The sequence below is a fragment of the Schistocerca cancellata genome, chromosome 5 (genome assembly GCF_023864275.1).
Source record: "Schistocerca cancellata isolate TAMUIC-IGC-003103 chromosome 5, iqSchCanc2.1, whole genome shotgun sequence".
NCBI classification, from domain to species: domain Eukaryota; kingdom Metazoa; phylum Arthropoda; class Insecta; order Orthoptera; family Acrididae; genus Schistocerca; species Schistocerca cancellata.
The window spans coordinates 141,839,012-141,857,285 of NC_064630.1; positions in this window are offsets into that span (position 1 = coordinate 141,839,012).

Below are 18,274 nucleotides of genomic sequence, written 5' to 3' on the forward strand. Positions count from 1 at the left end.
AAAGGAAGTGAGAGAATTAAGAGGTTCTGGGAATAGAGGAAAAAGGCCAAGAGAACTAAATTTCTACGCAGTCTGTAGTAGGCCAAATTCATAAAGAAACGAAATATTTATATATTTGTTTATTTACTTAATTATGATCACTGAAGGTGTTTAGTATAGACTGATAGGTTTCAAGTACGAACCTGAGTCAGATGTTTGCTTAGCTATGATACCATAGGACGAACGTTTGTGGAATCTCTTCTCCTGACTATAGTGCAGTTTTTCGCTGCAGTTTTGTCTTTTTACTATTTGACCAAGTTCCACATCGTTAACAAACATGTTGTGTGACTACGATCCCCCCACCGCGCCGCGTAGACCGTTCGCCGGGTGCAAGTCTTTCGATTTAACGCCTCTTCGGCGACTTGCGCGTCGATGGGGATGAAATGATGATGATTGGGACAACGCTACACGCAGTCCCTGAGCGGAGGAAATCTCCGAGTCAGCCAGCAGTCGAACCCGGGCCCTTAGGATTGACATTCTGTCGCGCTGACCTACTCACCGGGGTGGATCCCACATCGTTCCTTGGGTGCATAGCAACTTGCTAGTTGCTTAGTGTGTAATACTCCAAGCAGTTGGTTTTGAGTGGAACGATAGGATTTACAAATGAAGAAAAAGCGGATATGTCCATGGTGGACCGAGAACATAAGATTAATTTAATTCATTCTTGTACGGTTTCTGCTGCAAGTTATCCCAAAAGACATCAGCCATCTCAGCAATTATGCATCAACCTCTTCAACTAATTACGTGAAATGAGTATGTAACACATAGACAACGAAACAGAATGGGACGAGTCACGATAGAAGAGGAGGAAATTAGTGTTTTTGCTGCTGTTTGCAGTTTATCCGCACGTTAGCTCTCGCGAAATCGCGCGAGGAAGCGGCATGAGTTAGGAAAGTGTCCTACGCCTTTCCATCGACAAAGGTTCCATCCCTATCACATCTCATTCCATCAACAGCTGCATAATAACGAATGTATGAGTACACGGGCATTAAGAGAGGATACTGCAGATTTATCATGTGTCTTGTTTAGCCATGAAGCCACGTTTACGAGTTATGGCCAGATAAACCACCGAAACATGCACTGTTGGTCTATTGACAGTCCCCGTTGGCTCCGCCACGTAGAACGTCAGCATCCATGGAGTGTAAACGTCTCGTGTGGATTAGAGAACCATCAGCTCATAGGTCTGTTTTTCACAGACAGAACACTGAACTCTCACAAGTGTCACAGCCTCCTAACAGACCATCTGCAGACTATGAGGAACCTATGATACTAACACGATGGCTGTCCAGTCCACAATGCACGAAATACTACAGCATGTGTTCACGAATTGTTTCCAAATCATTGGATTATATGGAGAGAACCTGTACCTTGGCTGATCCATTCCCTGGATTTGAGCCGGTAGACTTTTACTGTGGGAGAAGCTGAAAAACGCTTTCTACAAGGACATAGCAACTACACCCAATGATATAATGATATGTAACGACGTACTGTTTCAGCCAGCTCGGACATCTCCACTGAACCGCAAGAGCGTGTACAGCAGTCATTCCGTACCAGGGTGCAAGCGTATATTTACACAACCGGTGGGTAGTCTGAACACAACCTGTGATGGTTGTACAAACGTGAGAAGCAAGCAGTCAACCATGCCATGGATACTCACTGGTGCCTCCCGCAGCCAACTGAGCGAGTTTGAAAGGGTTCAAATTGTGGTCTTCTGACGCGAATGGTGCTTTCGGAGAATTTCCACACGAGCTGGACGTGCTACGTCTGTTGTACAACGATGCTGATATCAGTGGTCACGTGATCATTCTCACACACGTAGACGAGATTCTGGACGTCCACGCAACACAGACGGCCGCCAGGATCATTGTACTCTAAGGGCAGCAGTGGCAGGTGGTACATTTGCCACAGCACAGATGAAAGGGCTGGTGAGCCCAGACGTGTCAATACGAATTGTTGCGAACCGATTGCTAGCAGAGGGACTACCGACACGCACACCTCTACCACTCACGCCCCAGCACAGACGTGCATGGCTCTACTGGTGCCTCAGAGGAGCACTTGGGAGGTGAAACGGCGCGCCGTGGTCTTCAGCGATGAAAGGAGATTCTGCATGCAGGGAAGTGATGGTCGTTCGCGTGTACGACATAGACGTGGTGACCAGAAGGACACCCTGGCCCCGCACCAGGCGTTATGGTCTGTGGTGCGCTTCGCTGCAACTCTCGTTCACCCTTAATGTTTCGGTGTTGGACACTAAAAATCACTAGGTACATGAAGAATGTTGTTAGACCAGTTTTTTTTTGCCGTTATTGCAACAAGAAGGTAATGTGTTGTTGCAAAAGGATAATGCCCGCCTTCACAATGTCCGTGAAGGTAATCGTGCTCTGCAAGACGTAGAACAACTTTCCTGGCCATCACGATCTCTGGACTAGTCTCCAATTGAACTTGTGTAGGATATGATGGGCCGGGAAGTGACTTGTACGACTCGTCAGCTAACAGCTCTTACATATCAATGTGAATAGGTCAAGCAGGTGTGGCACGATGTATCCCAGTACAGCATTCACCGTCTGTACGATCGACTGGATGCCACAGTCGGCTCCTGCATTGCCGCCTGTCGACGCTACACCACATACTAATATGAGTGTTTCAGCATGGGTCGATACCCGGTACCTCAGAACCGTTTGTGCTATTGATATGTAAATATAATCATTTCATGTACTCCATATGCACTGTTTCAACAATTAATCTTGAGTGAATTTTAAACCTCTAAATGGGTGCATTATTTTTTCCGGTATTGTATATACTGGGTGTCAGGCCCATTTCCTACGGTGCAATTTTGTTTTTGGATTGTGTAGCTCGAATCAGCCCAAACAAAAAATGAACATCTCATCTTTCATGAGACACTCAGTGCCGGCGGAAAGCGTCGATTTGGTTCCCGTTACAAACAAAATTATTTATAAATATGAATTTTACGTGCTCATTCGATAGAGCGGTCACGGATTAGTCTTATGCTATATTTTTTATGGACATTTGTTAACGGGGCTAGTAAAATTCTAAGAGCCGGCCTTACTGGTCGAGCGGTTCTAGGCGCTACAGTCTGGAAACGCGCGACCGCTACAGTCGCAGGTTCGAATCCTGTCTCGGGCATGGATGTGTGTGATGTCCTTAGGTTAGTTAGGTTTAAGTAGTTCTAAGTTCTAGGGGACTGATGACCTTAGATGGTAAGTCCCATAGTGCTCAGAGCCATTTGAACCGTTTGAACTCTAAGAATAACCAGTAGTCTAGCAGAGACACACTGCCCAGGCCCGCACTGAACGCCACCAGCATGTATTCAGTCCTGTTGAATCGCTGCTGGATTGCTGTTCATTCTTCGTATCTTACGGTCCCTGTTAATACACGTTGCTACAACGAACATCGGACTGGATTAATTTGAGAGCGCTCTATCAAATGCTCTAGTATAAATGCGCTTATGTACGAGGGGCGGTTGAAAAGTCCGTGCAAATTCCGAGAGATGGCACCAACGGCGCGTATCGAGTTCATGTTTAGTTAGTAGCATCCTTGGAAAGAACGCACACTATGTTTCAGCGATATTGGACTGTTTATTTGCGTTTGGCATTCGTATGAATCAAGGAAGTCGAGTGACTGTCAAAAAATGTATGATAAAGAATTTCGTGTGGCGATTAAACATTACTTTATGAAAGGCAAAACGCCTCAGTAGACTAAAGAGTAGCTTGATAAACATCACGGTGACTCTGCACCTTCGATTAGAACAGTTTATAAGTAGTTTCAAAATTCTCGGAGTGGCCATATAGGCACAAGTGATGCTGAACGTTCTTCACGCCCTGTGGAGGTTACGACTCAAGAAATCTTTGATAAAATCCATGATATAGTGATGGATGACAGAAAAGGTGCGTGAGATTGTTAGTGCTATGGGCATCTCGAATGAACGGGTACATAATATTTTGCATAAACATTTGGGCATGAGAAAGCTATCCGCAAGATGGGTTCCGCGATTGCTCACCCTTGACCAAAAACCGAATCGTGTGAAGTGTTGCAAGGATTGTTTGCAGATGTTCAGGAAGAATCCGCAGGACTTTAAGCGTCGTTTCGTCACTGTGGATCAAACATGGATACATTACTATACTCCTGCGACCAAACAAAAATCTAAACAATGCGCTACCAACGGAGAATCTGCACCAAAAAAGACGAAGACCACTCCTTCGGCCGGAAATGTTATGACGACTGTCTTTTGGGTTCGCAAGGGATAATCCTCATTGACTATCTGGAAAAGGGTAAAACTATTACAGGTGAATATTATTCATCGTTATTGGACCGTTTGAAAACCGAGCTGCTAGTAAAACGCCGGCAATTGGATCGCAAAACAGTCCTTTTCCATCACAACAATGCACCAGCACACACCTTAGCAGTTGTGGTCGCAAAATTAATGGAAACAGGATTCCAACTCATTTCACATTCCCCCCCCCCCCCTATTCTCGAGACTTGGCTCCCTCGGACTACTATTTCTTCCCAAATTTGAAGAACTGGCTGGCGGCACGAAGATTTTATTCAAACGAGGAGGTGATTGCAGCAATTAATAGCTATTTTGCAGACTTGGACAATTCCTATTATTCGGAAGGGGTCAATAAATTAGAACAGTGTTGGACGGAGTGTATAACTCTAAAAAGAGACTATGTCGAAAAATAAAAAAGTTTTACTCCAAACACGTAAGTAGTTTTTATTTTTGCACATACTTTTCAAACGCCCCTTGTATATATAATTATATTATATCTGTACTTTAACCAGACGCTGTAAATCACATTAATTCAGAGAATATTTAAATTAGAATGTAGTTTATAATGTCAGTTATTTCAGAAACTGGTCAAGAGATAATATGCCGGAGAGCTAAACTAAATAAGTCTTCCAAAAATTGTAACTGAGAAACTGTGTTGACCACAGAGCTTATTGAACCCGACATTAAATTTTTTGTCAACATCATCAGAAATAAATTATGCATACATTATCAATCCATCATGGAAAGCGAGCAAAATGGATTTAGAAAGGAAGAACATGGTATGATGGCTATTTTTATTACTGCTTGTTGAGAAAACAGAATTCTGTATAGAAACACATATTACAGTCGTCGACTTCAAAAAAATCTTTGATGAAATCAATAAAAACAAACTATTACAGATTCTGGCAGATGACCACGTTCCCCAGTAACTTATCGGTAATATACAAAAAAATTACTGAAAAAATTTAATCTGCATCAAGAAAGAGTAAATTTATCACCCATGTGGGTAGCCACGCGTGTTAAGCGCCCACAGCCGGGATGGTGAGGTATACCATTTCCGGATAGAAACCACTCGTTGGATTGATGACGAGGGATCGGTGTGCTGGTCAGTCTGGATGTGTTTTTAGTTGGTTTTCCACATTGCACTGGGTGAATCTCGGGCTGGTTCCCATGTTCCGTCTCAAACACACCCAGTGCAAACATTTAGTACGCTTCCTCCTACATGCACACAGAATGTATTGTATATGCAGACAAAATGGGATACACAGCTTATGTCTTGAATATGTAAAGGAGACTGATGACCTTCGGTGTTTGGTCTGCTTAAAGACGTAACCTGTGCAGCCCAGCAGTTTATCAGAGTGGGGCAGAATACATACACGAGTACGACAGAGATGCACACTTTCACCATTTTTGTTTATTATTTATATGAATAAAGCCACCCAAGAGCGGAGACAGTTGCCACACTGCTTCAATTAAATGAACAGAAAAATAGTTTACTTTTTGCAGATATTTAGCTCCTGCACATCTTCAGTAAATGAGCTACAACGTTCTCTATGCAGTTTTCAAATTATATCGAAGAAATTGAATTTGGTCATTAACACCGAGCCTTCTGTGGAAAGTACCTGTTACAGAGTAAGATGTGTTTGGAAATGAAATTCGAGGAAGAGTGAATACATTCACATGTTTAGGTTATAAACTATTCTTACTGGAAGAAGCAGACCTAGCACCAAAAGTCATAATGGTAGTCGATAATAATGTAATGAAACCTTCCCTTGTCGAGAAGCAAAACAGAACAACCAGAATATGCTTTTATATGACCTTTGTAAAACCTGTGCTGCGTTATGACAGTGAAGCATGGAGCCAAAGGCAAAAGATACGAAAAGACTAACTGTTTGTGGACTGAGAGAAATAGCTGATAACACAAGCTGCTATCACAAAAAGAACGAAGACGTGTTGAAATAACTTACAATTGGATCCATCGCACGTTATATTCAGAACTACCAAAACAAGTAGAGAAAAATCTACAACGAATGGGCTGAAAGAGGGCCCTAAAACCCATATTACACTACCACCCCAATGGTGTAAGTTCATTGGGTCGACCAGTGAAAAGATGTCGAGAAAATTTCTCGATGGGACCACCAACATCAAGAGATCTAACACTAGGAAGGAAGATGATGATGATGATGATGATGATGATGATGATGATGATGATTACGACATTTTAAATATCATGTCTTGTTTGAAAAGCATGAACTTTTCGAGTCTGGTGAATCAGGACACTAACTGCTGGAGACTCATCGTATAGAAAAAGGATATAAACTACGACACGCATATTTTGGATTGGCATAATTGTACACTCCTGGAAATTGAAATAAGAACACCGTGAATTCATTGTCCCAGGAAGGGGAAACTTTATTGACACATTCCTGGGGTCAGATACATCACATGATCACACTGACAGAACCACAGGCACATAGACACAGGCAACAGAGCATGCACAATGTCGGCACTAGTACAGTGTATATCCACCTTTCGCAGCAATGCAGGCTGCTATTCTCCCATGGAGACGATCGTAGAGATGCTGGATGTAGTCCTGTGGAACGGCTTGCCATGCCATTTCCACCTGGCGCCTCAGTTGGACCAGCGTTCGTGCTGGACGTGCAGACCGCGTGAGACGACGCTTCATCCAGTCCCAAACATGCTCAATGGGGGACAGATCCGGAGATCTTGCTGGCCAGGGTAGTTGACTTACACCTTCTAGAGCACGTTGGGTGGCACGGGATACATGCGGACGTGCATTGTCCTGTTGGAACAGCAAGTTCCCTTGCCGGTCTACGAATGGTAGAACGATGGGTTCGATGACGGTTTGGATGTACCGTGCACTATTCAGTGTCCCCTCGACGATCACCAGTGGTGTACGGCCAGTGTAGGAGATCGCTCCCCACACCATGATGCCGGGTGTTGGCCCTGTGTGCCTGCAGTCCTGATTGTGGCGCTCACCTGCACGGCGCCAAACACGCATACGACCATCATTGGCACCAAGGCAGAAGCGACTCTCATCGCTGAAGACGACACGTCTCCATTCGTCCCTCCATTCACGCCTGTCGCGACACCACTGGAGGCGGGCTGCACGATGTTGGGGCGTGAGCGGAAGACGGCCTAACGGTGTGCGGGACCGTAGCCCAGCTTCATGGAGACGGTTGCGAATGGTCCTCGCCGATACCCCAGGAGCAACAGTGTCCCTAATTTGCTGGGAAGTGGCGGTGCGGTCCCCTACGGCACTGCGTAGGATCCTACGGTCTTGGCGTGCATCCGTGCGTCGCTGCGGTCCGGTCCTAGGTCGACGGGCACGTGCACCTTCCGCCGACCACTGGCGACAACATCGATGTACTGTGGAGACCTCACGCCGCACGTGTTGAGCAATTCGGCGGTACGTCCACCCGGCCTCCCGCATGCCCACTATACGCCCTCGCTCAAAGTCCGTCAACTGCACATACGGTTCACGTCCACGCTGTCGCGGCATGCTACCAGTGTTAAAGACTGCGATGGAGCTCCGTATGCCACGGCAAACTGGCTGACACTGACGGCGGCGGTGCACAAATGCTGCGCAGCTAGCGCCATTCGACGGCCAACACCGCGGTTCCTGGTGTGTCCGCTGTGCCGTGCGTGTGATCATTGCTTGTACAGCCCTCTCGCAGTGTCCGGAGCAAGTATGGTGGGTCTGACGACACACCGGTGTCAATGTGTTCTTTTTTCCATTTCCAGGAGTGTATAACACGTGTTTGTGCGAGGTACCTGAGTCAGTTTGGGCGGTAGTATTTGGTAAAGTATTTGTCGTGAGACGTGCTCTATACAGGGTCTCATTTCTTGAGGGGCTTAGTGTTTAGGGTGTGATGATCAACTTACTACAATTTTTGAAGGGACGTCGCAGTGGGAGCTATGCTACACTCCGTACTCTATATGTGTATGTGTATTAAGTTAGCCGGTGCTTCAGTTTCTTGGGTGAGATATAGTATAAATTAATATTAACGACTTAAGTGACGAGTTATAGAGAGTTAATGCTGGCTGGTCCTACTACTCACCACATTCTACACGCATGTCTGAGGATAATAAACGATTAATTGATCTTTAATTCTGACGTGTGGCGACTACCTTTGTTTGAAATTAGCTACACAGCATTATGTAGTGAAATTTACAGGTGATTTAGATGAATAATTTCTTCAGAAGTAGAATGTATAGTTATCGGAGCACCCCCTTGCGCTGCCGAGCTAATATTTCTATCTTCGGCATTAATTTTTTTTTTTTTTTATTTTTGAAGCCCCAGACAGGAGCAGTATTGTACCGAAATTGTCTTCGGGCGCTCTATATAAAATCAGAGTAAAGTACAGAAAGCATTAAAAAAGTAATAAAGGCAAGGTCATAGTTAGATAGCTATACTCGTTAAAAATTACTCCTGTACATCAGAAAATTCGCCATGAAATGCTTCCCAGTTTTTTTAACTTCAGTCGAGGCACATGTGATGTCACAAATCGAGGTGTAACTCGTTCACAGTCATGCAAAATATGTGTCTGAGATCAACTCTGACTGCATTACAATTAATTTGGTTCGCAAAGTTCTTTAGCTTCTGTTATAAAGTAAAATATTAACGCAATTTTTTTCCAAAGAACTACTGAATAGATGAAATGCTTCAAAATACGCTGCAAACTTGTAGAATGGAACTTCGTACTTTCCTCAAGGCAGTCCCACTCGGAAGGGACAGCGAAAAGGAATGAGCAACAGTGAGAAAAGAAGTGGAATCGACCCGATCCCCTTTTCTGGGAACCGGGAGGAAGGGCGGGGGTAATGGTAAGTTCCTTGGAACTCGCGTTTCTGCAGTTTCAGTAACAATTGGGGGAGTGCGAACGTGCGGCTTTTCTCCGGAATCCTCCTGACGTAAAGTGCTCGGAGGATTACCGCTGCTGGTCCAGGAGACCCGAACAAAGCTGAGTGCGACGTCTATTGACACGGCCCATTCACACAACAGAACTGCGGCACACCGGAACCAACTGCGCCAATTTATTGCGTAAATCCTAGAGTACGATTTCACCCGTCAGTTGTTTTATGCATTTGCAGTATTAGGATGCTGAAGAATTAGTAGAACTGCTGCACGTGATTTCGTGGAATGTAGTTAATTCCTTTCATTATAAACCTACCTTCTAGAACGAAATTCCTGCTCTCTGCGATGCTAGTTTTTATTAATTAATTCCATTCTATAGCGGCTACCTGTATCCTGGGACTTTTATAACTATATTTATGTTCAGTAAAAATCGTAAAAAATTGTGCACCCAAGGACAGTAATATGGTAGCTAGAATTATCACAATACCAGCTGAATTCCCAAAACCGTACCAACATCTACATCAGAACTGAAGACAATGGAAGAGCTCTCTACAAGAGGTTACACTAAAATCTTTGAAGGGGTTATTTTCCCAGAATCCTACCGACACGTTTGTTAAGTCGCCTACTAGCTTTTCCTGTAGCAAATCTGAAGGGTTCGCTACATTTCATACCGGCTTTTAGCAGTAACAAAGCTATAACTATATACATGTCGTTTCTTTTCATATTTAGGCAGACTGCTTTACATTCATCTACATTCAAGAACCTGTGAACCTCATAACGTCTGTGCTGCGATGCGGCTTCCACATTAACCTATTAGAGCACATGATTGCCTTACATCCACTACCTGATCAAGAAAAAAAAGTGCGTTTGAGATCTGCAATTTTTGTCTTACAAATTTCAAAACTCCGCCATCTCTCTCCCCACATCCACCACTGCTGGCGGCTCACCTCCAACTGCGCAACGCTACGCGCTGTTAACATCCAGCTGCCCAACGCTACAATGGCTGACAACAATGCAAACTGGCCACAGACTACACACAGCACAGCCAGTGATTTTCATACAGAGCGCTATGTAACGTTGCCAATAAGAAAACATAAACAGCCTACTTACATAGCCCCCATGCTCCCCACAAAAAAATTTACAAATTGTTTTGGGCAGTGGGCAATACATATTTGTTAAAATTTTTCATAATCGTAATTACAATAACAAAGAAATCAAATGCACACACTTATTGATACAATGTTGGTCAAAAGCTAAAATTTTCTCACTGTCCATAAAGACAGTCCTGATCATTCATCATAATAGTAATTACAGTTTTTTTTCACAAAGTCTCATTAGTAAAAGAAATTGCACATAGAAGCAGTGGATTTCCATGCAGTCTTGAAGAAGTAGTGTTGTCCTTCCAACGGAAAGACAGTGCTGACTCTTGACATGCAGACAGGTAATGGGCCACAACAGAGCAAACCCACAGCAGAGTCATTCGACATTTTGAAGAAGATTGGTAGGTAGGTCATCACTGAGTAGACCCCACTGTAGTCCTGGTAGAGATTGTGGCATTGGTGGGCCACCAGAGATGCAGACCCACTGCAGTCATTGTAGAAATAATGGTATTGGTGGGCCATCAAAGATGCAGACCCACTGTAGTCCATGTAGAAATAATGGTATTGGTGGGTCATCAAAGATGCAGACCCACTGTAGTCCATGTAGAGACGGCCAGCAGCTATCTGCTGCGACTGTGCAGGTGCACAATCACCATCGAAGAGTCTTGCAGAGAAGATAGCAAGTCCATAAACCACCACTTGTGAACGCACAAAGTTTTTGGAATTGTCCTTAGAACCAGCAATGCTGTTATCTAGTCCCTTGCTGAATTAGTAACACACGTGCAAACACTAACAGTCCCAACTTCTCACATATTGTGCATTACTATGACCAACAGAAATGTGTGCAGTGAAATGAATGCTTACAAGTTACTTAATTTGATGAACTGGTGTCAATTACAATATTATAACATGAGAATACAATTACAAAGGTACAAAATACATCATTAAAAACATAACAATACAGATAACATTTGTCATAAAACAGGCTTTACAAAAGAATAGAAATAGACATATACATCAGTGTTACAGGAATTATAAGTACTTACATAAAAAATCAGAATAACTTTTGAAACATCAACTTCACACATGAGCATTAAAACAAAACAGAATAAATAATGTCTAAGCATATTTACAAGGTAAATAACATATTATTAGAAAAATTCTACAACATAGCTCTCATCAGCTAAACACATAAAGACAGGATAAACACAAATACACACGGGTACACAAACACATAGTGGGATAACACAAAAGGAATGGACAGGGTTTGTTTTACTGCAGTATTTTGCATGGAGATCTCCCTTGGTTCATCATTATTCCCAAAAGTCCTATCTATACCTGCTTTCTGTACTTTTTTCATATAACTTCTCAATGCATTTCTTCCAATTCATTGCAACTCATTCTCTTATATAGCCTCCCCCCTCTTAAGCTAACTTAAATCTACTGAGCTCAGATGCTAAACTAAGGGACGAGGCAATGCAGCAGCACATAACAATTAACACAAACAGCAATGACAAAAAAATGCAGATTTGCAAAGCAAGCAGCATTATAGAAATTAGCAAAGCAATTGTAATATTACAACTAATGCGCAGCAAACAAGAAAAATAAATCCGTAGTAAAACTGGCTTAACAGAGTAACACAAAGTCAAATTCAGTAACACTATGCCTGGCAAACAGCAGTAACTTATACCTAAACATGACATAGCTCAAGCAGAAAAAATATTACAGTAAAAATGGCCATGTTTAATACTTATGTCACATCTTAACACTAGAGTGATGCATCACAAAAACTTACTCTACCAAAAAAAATTAACAAGTAGTTGAAAAGAAAATTATGTATGCAGTTCCTGTGAAATGTCTTTGTGCTCCCCCATTTTTGGGAAATGTATTACAAAATTAGTATTTACTGGATCTGTAGACAGAAAATATTTATATTAGTACATCTATAAAATTTTATTTTAACCAATGCTGCAGTGCAGCTAGAAACTTTATATTAAACAAAATGTGTAAATAAATACATAAAGCAAGCAATATGGTATTTTTCTCAACTAGCAAGACAATAGCTGTGAAATGTTTCTCATCATTTCATTAGGCATTTCAGTAAATATCATAAATTACGAGCTCCACAGTATGCTTTCAACAAGGAAATGTCAATAGCGAGGATAATGGCCTCCCCTTTTTTTTTTCTACCTGTGCTTCCGCAAAGGCACACCCTAATGGCTTGTTCTCCAGGCATCTGACACAGCTGGGTGCCCACGACGCATTACGTGCAGGTGGTCACTTAACTTTCTTACGGAAATATTTACAACAGCAGTTTCCGCTACAGTGACAGTCTCATATACAAAATTTCAAGGGTCGAGAATTTGCATTGCAAATGTGTAGAAACAAAATCTTATGAATATAACAGTGTCCAAAAAATTTTCGCCGGCATTGTGATACATTCACGCATATACACACACATTTCATAAATATTAAAGTACGATTCTTGGTTTCCAACATCGTTATTCACAAACCAGAGTCCCTAACCACTACTCATTATTCCTTACCTTATTACACATATTCATATTCGTCGACACTTCTTCAATATTTTGTCATAATAAATACGTGGCATAATAAACATTCCTCAACAGCAGAATACACATCGTCGTCGTAATAATAACATCATAACTCCTCAGTCAAATCTCAAAATCGTCGTAGCTTCCTCCAACAATTTCAAAACCTAAAAAAAATTCTCTGCTCATTTCAATAGCGTCATCTACCTTGAACGTACTTTAAAAATCGTGATCCCATACCAAATATATCATTCAAAGCTCTCATAATATCACAATGGGTCCGAAAAAATATGAATAGTTCACAAAGTACAGACAAAATACAATTTCGTAAGTGTGAAGTAATCCAACTCTGTAATTGCGTAAACATGTGTCACTGACGTAATAAAAAAAATGTTTATCTCTCAGTTAAATGATCACATAGCTGTGTAATTTATGTATTAGAGAAATATGGTACCGATGTGTAAAGTTGTATAAGCAAATACCATATTAGCTAGGGCTCCTTGTGCTTGCCAAACACATGGTACACAAAGTAAGCGTGTACCCCCCTGAGGATTAATGTAATTATACCCTCAGGTGTTACAGATTACAAGAATGGAATCAAATGTATTACGGAAAACCTTTGTATCATTGTACTTCAAATGTCTTTAAAAATAAATGATTTAAGTACAAAATTAATCACTCAAATATGTCTCCTGTAGCGCTAAATGTACGTCTTGCTGTAAGATAATCTCTGTGGAAGTGTCGTAGTTATTGTCCTCCGAAAGCTAAGTTCTGCAGAAGTCAATGTACTTACCTCATGATACACAAAAGTGAAATGCTTTGCGTATAGATATCTTAGTTATTACGCTTATTGCCGTGATGAGGAAAGTACTGTGCTGTAACGTATTGTTGTCCTACGGAAAAGGCTGTCTCCTTGTAGCTATACCACAAAAGTTACTACTAAAACATGTTTTACTTTCCAGAATAATACAGAAAAACTGTGCAGATATGAAACAGAAACACTGGAAAAGCAACATTGTAAATTGTCACTCATTAGTAGCGTCGTGATAAAATCGTGTAGCTGTCACATAAACTAACCACTGTGTCATCTGGCATTTCACAGAAAGCACCTCAAATCCAGAATCCACTCTCAAGCAAACCAAAATGTTGCATCAAAATTTCATTAGCTGTGCCGGTATATGTTCCAAGTATGTGAGCCTCATAGTCGTTACGCGATCGTGCAACTAACAAGCTAGAATGCACACACACAATAACACTGTGTCGTCTGTTCACAATAACAATGCATTCGCAATTACTTGTCTAAGTTACCTACGTTCTTGACTGGATAGTTAGTTAGCTTTAAAACATAGTTGCATGTTAACAGTTTGTAAGTGTGACGAAGAGTACTAGTAACGTGAAGTGAAAAATTTTATAGCAAATACTAAATAAAAAAAACAGTTTACCTCTCAATAAACGGTTTTACATGTGAGATGTGGTGTAAGACTTTGCTTTTGTCAGTACGCAGAGTTTCAACTTGAATGCAATTATCATGCGGTATTCGTCCATAAAGAATACTGGAATTTTGCTCAAGGTTAGCATCTATGTTACTTTTCCCTGAGCCAGCCGGCGCAAGTGGCTGCCTGCAGTGCGAGTCATTGTCTGTTTCTTTGTTGGTGCGCGTTGTTATTGGAATTTGAAGACCTAATTTCTACAAATTCACTGTGACGAGAATACCCTGCTCTGTTTGAATCTCGCCAGTTCTGATGCACTTCAAGTCTGTCGTTACGATCATATCGTCTGTCTTCATGTTAGTAGATTCCATAGTTTCTTTCTTGTTGGTCACGTGGTGGAGAATTTCTCCCTGAGTCGTAACTGCGTGCTGGACTGTTGCGTCTAAAGTTATTCTGTCTCCCTTGATAATAATTATTTTGGTTCCCATATTGTCTGTTTCTCTGATTGTCTCTGTGATAATCACTACCGCGGAGAGGTGATCTTTCCCTGTAATTATTACTGCTCTGCCAACGGTTGTCATACGGGTGATGTCTGTTTTGGTCATGAATTGTGTTGTGAGAATAGCCTTGTCATGTCCAGTTATTATTTCTTTCATCGCGGAATTGCGCCGGATGTGACCTGTAATTGTTGTGTTCCTGTTTTTGCGTTCCGCGATTGTCAGTGTCAATTTCTAATTCTTGTAAGAGTCCCTGAAAAGCTTCAATGTCGTCTTTGCAACGTCCTGCTAAAATAATATGTCCTAAATGTTCAGGCAGTTTGATTAAGCAAATGCGGATGAGTTCTGAGGGGCTGTATGGGTTTGAAAGATATTGATTCTTGTGCAGCATGTCTTCAAAATATTTCACAAGACGGGAAAATTCAGACTGTTCGAAATGTTTCATCATTATGATGCCATGTTTTACTTGGTCCTGTGTGGCTTGAGACCAATATGCTGAGAGGAAGGCATGGTAAAATTCTCCTTCACTTTGACAATCGTGAATGACCGATCGCATTCTTACAGCTGGTTCATTCTCCAGGTAGCCACACATAAATTCTAATCTGTGTTCTAATAACCAGTTGGAAGGAAAACAATGATTCAATTGATGGAGCCACGCTTGTGGATGAATGTCGTTGGCAGAATTCTTAAACGTTTTGAATTTACGTGTAGTAATGAACAGCTTATAGTCAAAATCATCGTGTCGGCGAGTAGCATATCGGTCATTGTTACGTCGTGTCGGCGGTTCCATCTCAAAATTCGGCGCACATTGCCAATTTCTTTCATAACTTCCAAAGTGCCCTGAGTTATTATTTTGTGGCTGTTCCGTATTTCTATGTCCCTCTTCCCGTATTGGAGCGCGAGTGGCCTCTGAAATACGTAATTCTTGTATTACCTGTGTCAGCTGACCTTGTACTTCCCGGATTTCTCTTTGGTGTTGCGTATTAATTTGATTCAGATTTTATTTCAGTTTCCTAATTTGTTCGCACTCTTCTGTGTCATTAAAGTCTACCGGTTTTGTGTCATTCAGATTATCATCTACCTTCGTAGATAAGTTAGTGACCTGATCCGAAAGTTCGGCTACTTTCTCCGATAGTGAACACATTTCCTCAGTGTGTTTTTCTGAACCAAGCTTCAGAGTGTCCATTTGTGTTGAAATCGAATCTACTGTGTCCTTTAAGTTTTCCTGAGTTTTTGCAAGTTGCGTAACCCAATCGGTAGATGCAACTGAGTCAGTTTTAGCCCACAAGGTCTCATGATTTTCATGAACAATGGTTTGCAGCTCTTTTATGGCTGCTTCGTGATTCTGTAATGCATTTTCATGCCGCGAAAAAATAGGTTGAAAATGCTCACAAATTTGTGTTTTTACGTCATTACAGACCTTTTGACATTTTGATTCGATTTTATGTAACTCAGTAGTTAAATCTTCACGTGTTTGCTCAAGCGTATGTTCCACTGAGACTAACTTTTGAAGCTTTTGTTCCATTGTGTCTAACTTTTGAAGCTTTTGCTGTGTTTGTCTCTGATTTTGTTCCATTGTGTCTAACTTTTGAATATTGTGTTCCATTGTGTCTAACTTTTGAAGATTTTGTCCCATTTGTTTCTGATTTTGTTCAAGCATTGTGTCTAACTATTGTAGCCTTTGTCCCATTTGTTGCATTAACTGTAATAACAGTGCACTGGTGTCTGAAACATGTTCCTCAGTGCTATGCGGCAATGCATTAGAACCGGCAATATTCGCAGTTTGAATAGCAGAAAATGTGTCTTCACTTATTTGAGAAAAGGGTGATTCAAATGGTTCAAATGGCTCTGAGCACTATGGGACTTAACATCTATGGTCATCAGTCCCCTAGAACTTAGAACTACTTAAACCTAACTAACCTAAGGACAGCACACAACACCCAGCCATCACGAGGCAGAGAAAATCCCTGACCCCGCCGGGAATCGAACCCGGGAAGCCGGGCGTGGGAAGCGAGAACGCTACCGCACGATCACGAGATGCGGGCGAGAAAAGGGTGAGGACGCAAAACCTGAATCTACAGTATTTGCAAGATTGTGTCCTGTCATTTCGGATTCCTGAGGCAAGCTGTTGCCGACCGATCGATCGATAATGCTTCCCTGTTCACTAATTGTTTCACTGTCTACACCATTGTTTGCAGCCCACTCCATTTCCCTATGTACAATTACCAAATTACTACTTTGAACATTAGTTAATTCATTACTCGGTGGCGCTAACACACTGCTTTCGTCTTCACTGTCATTTCTCAGTTTACTTTGGAGCCTAGTATTACGTTTTTCACACGCCATAATTGTCACAATATTTCACATGATAACACAGAAAAGCACAATTTGAAGATCAAAATAAAATAACATAACAATGGAAATAATGTCTACTTAATTGCAAGCGCAGCTGCGAAATACTTGGTGCAAATCTACATGCATGCCACAACTGTTTTACTGTACAACAATGAAAAACTGCAACTACAAAGGAGATTCTCTCTACAATTACGCTCTAGCAATAAACAAAATCTACACTAATTACACAAACTACAAGAAAAAAATCAGAAGATTCCAGTGAGGTATCCTAGGCTAAGGGTCGACATATGAAACGTCCCCTTACAACAATTATACACGACTGTGCTTAAACTGACACACAATATTTTTAGCGCAATGCAATCTGACTTTCAAAAATCCCTGCAAAAGAATGGCCCTGACTAACATTAATCTATACCTTTCACAAATCACTTACCTCACCAAAAATCTCCGTTACTCGAACTACTGCAATACAGCGAGCGCCACTACTGCCAGCTAAATAAAAGATTCCAACTACGGAAGGCACTAACTACTGATAGGCATAGTTAGCAAATGAAAGATTTTAATAGAGAACAAACAATGTATTTACCTTGATATTCATAATTTACATCCAGTCTTACAAATTTCAAAACTCCGCCATCTCTCTCCCCACATCCACCACTGCTGGCGGCTCACCTCCAACTGCGCAACGCTACGCGCTGTTAACATCCAGCTGCCCAACGCTACAATGGCTGACAACAATGCAAACTGGCCACAGACTGCACACAGCACAGCCAGTGATTTTCATACAGAGCGCTATGTAACGTTGCCAATAAGAAAACATAAACAGCCTACTTACAACTGATAAGGACGTCCACTACATGTATTGTAGTAAGTGCTCTGTTCTCCTTACGGGTCCACTATCACACATCAGAAGGCACATGTCTGCCGAACACGACAAATTGTAAGTTCTGAAGCATTACCAGTTCCTTTGTAAGTTGCAGTAATTAAAAAGGTGCGTAGAAATGGGTACCAGAGATCGACATCCATTTACATCAATATTATGTGTAGGATTTCGCACTTAATGTCAGGAGCTTGTAAGCTCGGTTCAGAATTGGTACATGTAACCGTGTCCAACATTTTGCTTCATCTTATGACGACATC